Genomic DNA, 6,321 nt, shown 5'->3' on the forward strand with positions numbered 1-6,321 from the left:
ACGTAGCAACTCAGCATAGATTTGTCGAGGTCGCGCAGATTGAACAGCTGGAACAATTCACTCATATGAACTTGTACAGAGTACCGTTTGGTGTGATGCTCCTCTGTAACATCCGCATAAATATATTCTTTGTCGGCCCATGTTATGAATTGCTTGTACCAACGTAGCAGATTTCGCATTTGTGGCGGTAGACTCTTCTCCCGCGCAGGCTCGACGAGAGGCCCGTTCCGCACATATTGTAATGCTATCTCACATACTGGCGCATCCTCAAGGCCTAAGAAGGCACGAAGAGTCAAACCCATCTCGGACGCTTGTTTCATGGCACTCGCTACAGTCAATCCAAGTGCTGCCACAGCTACTATGATCTCGGGGTCCTCTTCCGGACCGGCTTTCACTATGAGCGGGGGGATCGATTGTTTCTTCTGCATCCCGAGCTGGTCAACTTGTTTCCCGCTTTTTTTACTTTCTTCTTTCTCCTCCTTCAATATTTTTGCTTGCCTACGAAGTTCATGTCCATAGTCATCAGGCATATTCAGCTCGGCTTGGGACGGTGTCGTGAAAAAATCCTTAGCCCACTTCTTTTGCTTCTCAGTGAATACTTGCTTGGGCTCAGGCTCTTTTATCGCCTTCATATCCGCCTTCCATTTCTCATAATCAGCAGACGCGGCCAATTTGGTTTCAGCTTCACTAAGTTCCCCAGGCCTTGGGAGGAGAGGCTTCAATGATGGCTCCGGTACCCTTGTGGTCTTAGGTACATAAGGGTCCGGGTTAATAGTCCAGGAGCGGGTTTCCTTGCTGTCCGCCTGCTTCTGCTTCTTCGCCGGAGGTGGATTGGGGGGCGTCGTACCCGCCGGAGGAGGATTGGGGGGCGTCGTACCCGCCGGAGGTTGTGGATCGGGGGACGGCGTCGAATGGCGTGAAGGAGGTGTAGGTGAACCACCACGACCACCACCACTGCCACCACCGCCACCACCACCACCACCATCGGAGGGGGGTGGACTTGCTAGCCTTGGCACCTCGCCTGGAATCACTATGTACTTCTTTTTCCATAGAATGAACTGGCGCTTGACATCTCCAAGTCTTCTCTCCCCTTCGGGTGTAGGTTTGTCAATCTCCAGGTCCTCAAACCCTTGGACTATGTCTTCCACCGTGACACGAGCATAGCCATATGCAATGGGGTTGTTGTGGTGGAGTGCTCCAGGTGTACAGGGTAAAGCACTGCCGCTAGCTACCTTCGTGGAAACGTTCCCCACGGGATAATGCAGATCACATTCTTTCATCTCCTTTACATCATCCACGGGGTAGTGAGGCTCCGGTGCACGAATCTCGATCATCGGTGCACTAGCACCAGGCGGGGCATCGGTGGAAGCCACGCTGCTTCTCCGCTGCTGGCTTCCGCGATCCTCTTCATGATCTTCATGCGGCCCTGCAGCCGATTTTTCTTTTACTAGTTCATGCACGGTCTGCTTCAACTCATGGAGTTCCGATGCAAACTTCGTCATAAGATCTGCATCCCGGTCCGTCTTTCTCTTACGGCTTCTGTAACAGTACGGGTCATTGTCCTGGGAAAACCCTACTTTCCACGGAACTTTGCCTTTGCCTCGTACACGTCCTCCGTGTTCATCATTCCCGAGGGCTATTGTCAGTGCGTCTTTCTCTCTGTTGAACTTGATCAAGCCCTCTTGAGCTTGGGTCATTGCGTCAATAAGGGCTTGGGTGGGAGCAAACTGTCTCTGCCGGTGAACACACACCCCTGTCTCCGGGTCTAGCGATCCCCCATGCCCGTACCACCAGCTTTTGGCCCTTGGGTCCCATCCCTCTGTACCTAGAGGGATTCCTCGCACCCTCAGGTCCTCCTCCATCTTCTGCCACCTAGGCTCCGAAAGGCGGTATCCTCCTAGCCCCATAATATGATGGAACTTTTTCTTACTCGCATTATCCTTATTTTTTTTCGATATTTCCTTGAAATGCTCCGATTGCTTTTGCCTCACAAATTCTGGCCAATCATCTTTCAGTTTCTCATGTTGTCCATTGAAATCCGGAGTCTTGCCCTTGTTGACATAGTCACGGGTTAAATTTTTCTTGAAGTTCCGGAATGCTTCGCCCATCTTCTGAAGAGCGAACTCTTTAACTAGCCTCCTCCTCTGACGTCCACCCGGAACCTCGTTACCGAATTCATCGACTTTGTTGTATTCCGGAGGTAGAATGAAATGTTCCATAAGCTTTCTCCAGCAATCCTTTTTCGTTCTCTTGTCGACAAAACTGAAACCAATACGTGCCTTCTTTGCCTCCTTCCATTCCTGGACGGTGATCGGGACGTTGTCTCTAACAACGACTCCGCATTGGTTGATAAACTTTGAGGTGTGCTGTAGGGGCTTGCCGGTTTCACTGACAAACTCAATGGCATATGTTTCTCCTGTTTTCATCGCCTTGGATTTGCCACGCTTTGTCGTACTCGATCCGGAGGGCTAAAAAAAGAAAGAGAGTCGCGCGCGTTAATACATATGTATTCACATTTCAGTAAGTTTGTATCACGAGAGGCTCAATGTATATATATACCTCGCCGGAGGTGGTTGCTACTTGCAATTCGAGATCGTCGTTTGTTGACGGTTGACCTCCGTCGACAATGTCCGTTCCTTCACCTTCTTGATCGTCGACAATCTCTGTTCCACCTTCAAGGTTCAGAAAAGAAGAGACTACATCCTCTTCTTGCTCATATTCTGAGCCCCGCACATAAGGAATCTCGTTGTTGATGATGCCCATTAGATAACGTTCAGCCTCCGGATCCCTAAGCAGCTCGGCTCTATCGTCCGCCATATTTCACTCCTGCATGTAGTAAAAATTCTTTAAGTATAAAGGAATTAAAAAATAAGATTAAGGGGACATACAGGAGGAGGAATTAAAAAATAAGATTATTGAGCACTGCCAAGTATTTTGTTTTGTTTTCTTTGTTTTTCTTTTTGGTTTTCATTTGGTTCTTTCTTCTTCTTTTTTTCTTCTTTTTTTCTTCTTCTTCCTTTCTTCTTCCTCTTTCTTCTTTCTTTCTTCTTCTTCCATTTTCTTTCTTCTTTCTTTCTTCTTCTTCCTTTCTTCTTCCTTTCTTCTTCTTTTTTTCTTCTTCCTTTTTCTTTCTTCTTTCATTTGGTTTTCATTTTTTTCTTCTTCCTTTTTCTTCTTTCTTTCTTCTTTCTTTTTTCTTCTTCCTTTTTTTTCTTCTTTCTTTTGGTTTTCATTTGGTTTTCTTTCTTCTTTCTTTTTTTCTTCTTCCTTTTTCTTCTGTCTTTCTTCTTTCTTTTTTTCTTCTTCCTTTTTCTTTCTTTCTTCTTTCTTTTTTTCTTCTTCCTTTTTTTTCTTCTTTCTTTTGGTTTTCATTTGGTTTTCTTTCTTCTTTCTTTTTTTCTTCTTCCTTTTTTTCTTCTTCCTTTTTCTTCTGTCTTTCTTCTTTCTTTTTTTCTTCTTCCTTTTTCTTTCTTCTTCCTTTTTTCTTCTTCCTTTTTCTTTCTTCTTTTTTTCTTCTTCCTTTTTTCTTCTTCCTTTTTCTTTCTTCTTTCTTTCTTCTTCTTCCTTTCTTCTTCCTTTCTTCTTCTTTTTTTCTTCTTCCTTTTTTCTTCTTCTTTCTTTTGGTTTTCATCTGGTTTTCTTTCTTTCTTTTTGGTTTTCATTTGGTTTCTTTTGTTTTTTTTTCTTTTTTTCTTCTTCTTACTTTTTCTTTCTTCTTCCTTTTTCTTCTGTTTTCTTTTCTTTTTCTTCTGTTTTTTTCTTCCTTTTTTCCTTTTTCCTTTTTTCTTCAGTTTTTTTTCTTCTGTTTGTTTTTCTTGTGTTTTCTTTTGATTCCTTTTTTCCTTTGTTTTTTTCTTCTGTTTGTTTTTCTTGTGTTTTCTTTTGTTTTTTTTGCTTTCTTCTTCCTTTTTCTTTTGTTTTCTTTTTTTTTCTTCCTTTTTCCTTTTTTCTTCCTTTTTCTTGTTTTTCTTCTGTTTTTCTTTCATTTTCTTCTTCCTTTTTCCTCTTTCTTTCTTCTTCTTCTTCCTTTTCCCGCGGCCGGCAGGGCGTCGGGCGGCGGGCAAGGGTGGGGCAAGGGCCACGGGCACGCTGCGGCGGCTGCGGCGGGCAAGGGCAGGGCACGGGCGGCGGCGGCGCTCACTGGGGACGGCGGCGGCGGCGCGCAGGGCTTCGGCGTCGGCGTCGGGGCAGGGCTTCGGCGTCGGCGTCGGCGTCGGGGCAGGGCTTCGGCGTCGATCGGCGTCGGGGCAGGGCTTCGGCGTCGAGAGAGAGGAGAATGGGAAGTGGCGAAACTGCTAAGTGCAGTATATATAGACGTACCTTTAGTCCCGGTTGGGGAGGCGGACCGCGACTAAAGGTACCCTTTAGTCGCGGTTGGCCACACGCCAACCGCGACTAAAGGGTACCTTTAGTCGCGGTCCGCCTCCCCAACCGGGACTAAAGGGTTTTGGCGCCGCTTTCGTTCCCGCGCAGAAAGACCCTTTAGTCGCGGTTGGGGACAACAACCGCGACTAAAGGGTACCCTTTAGTCGCGGTCCGCCTCCCCAACCGGGACTAAAGGCATTGTGCTGGAACTGGCGCGGTGCGGTGGGATGTTTAGTCCCACCTCGCTAGCCGAGAGGCCTCGACTGTGGTTTATAAGCGCGGCTGCGCCGACCACTTCGAGCTCCTCTCAAATGCAGGCTTACGGGCCTATTCTGTCACTATGTGCCTGTGGGCCTACTGGGCCTTCTGCAGGCCTGAATCCTGGCCCATTGATGGGTTTCTAGTCGTATTCAGGCCGTGGTGGCCCAGTAGGTGGCATATTTTTTATTTTTTGCCTGTTTTCTGTTTTCTTTTTTGCTTTATTTTTTTTTTGTTTCTACTTACAAAAAAAAACTTATTTATTTTATTTTATTTTGTTTCTAATTACTTATTTATTTTACTTTATGATAATTTTTTTTGCTATTAAAGTTTCTAACAAAAAAAGTTCTTTATGAAAATTCTTTTAGCTTTATTTTTACTTATCTATTTTGTCTGTACTTTATGATAATTATTTTTACTTATTTATTTTGTTTGTACTTATATATTTTATTAAAGTTTATATTATTTTGTTTCTAATTCATTTTAAAATCTTAAAAATACAATTATATATAAAAAAATCAGAAAATAAAACTAATTCATTTTAAATTCTTAAAAATACAAATAATATATCAAAAAAATCAGAAAAATAAAACTAATTCATTTTAAAATATTAAAAATACAATTATATATGAAAAAAATCAGAAAAATAAAACTAATTCATTTTAAAATCCCTTAAAGGTTTGACAAAAGGTTTGATACATCATTCAGTTCATCGACCAAATACAAAGTTTGGTACAATAAATTATTACACATCAATTCTTCCCTTGTGTCCCTGCTTGCTTACGATTGTGCCGTATCCATGGAGCATCCTCATCATTTAACTTAATGCTTGGGTCAGTGTTCACTTTGAAGGGCGGAATTTCACCAAACATATTATAATCTTCTGACATGTCTGTCTTGTCCTCCACTCCCACGATGTTTCTTTTCCCTGAAAGAACAATGTGGCGCTTTGGATCATCGCATGATGTACTGATCGTTTTCTTATCTTTCCGTTTCCTCGGTTTGCTACTCATGTCCTTCAAATAAAAAACCTGAGCGACATCTTTGGCAAGGACGAATGGTTCGTCAAGGTAACCAAGATTGTTGAAATCCACCATTGTCATTCCGTATTGCTCGTCCACCTTTACCCCACCTCCTGTTAGCTTGAACCATTTGCACCGGAACAAAGGGACCTTAAAGGAGGGTCCATAGTCAAGTTCCCATATCTCCTCTATGTAACCATAATATGTGACCTTTCGCCCATTCTCGGTTGCTGCATCAAAGCGGACACCACTGTTTTGGTTGGTGCTCTTTTTATCTTGGGCGATGGTGTAAAATGTATTCCCATTTATCTCGTACCCTTGGAAAATCGTTATAGTCGAAGATGGTTTCTTGGCCAACATGTACAGCTGATCTCCAACATCATTGTCATTCATTAAATGTTTTCGCAACCAACTGCCGAAAGTCTCCATGTGGGCCTTTCTAATCCAGGATTCAGGCTTCCCCGGGTTGTCCGAGCGTAAAATATTCTTGTGTTGCTCGAAGTACGGAGCCACAAAGCTGGAATTTTGCAGAACTGTGTGGTGTGCTTCAGTCATAGAATGACCGTCCATACATATCGTGGATCTCCTTCCGATCTTGCCTTTTCCACTTAGTCTCCCCTCGTGCCGCGATTGAGGAATACCAATCGGCTTAAGGTCAGGAACATAGTCAATACAG

This window comes from Aegilops tauschii, chromosome 5, assembly GCF_002575655.3.
Source record: "Aegilops tauschii subsp. strangulata cultivar AL8/78 chromosome 5, Aet v6.0, whole genome shotgun sequence".
NCBI classification, from domain to species: domain Eukaryota; kingdom Viridiplantae; phylum Streptophyta; class Magnoliopsida; order Poales; family Poaceae; genus Aegilops; species Aegilops tauschii.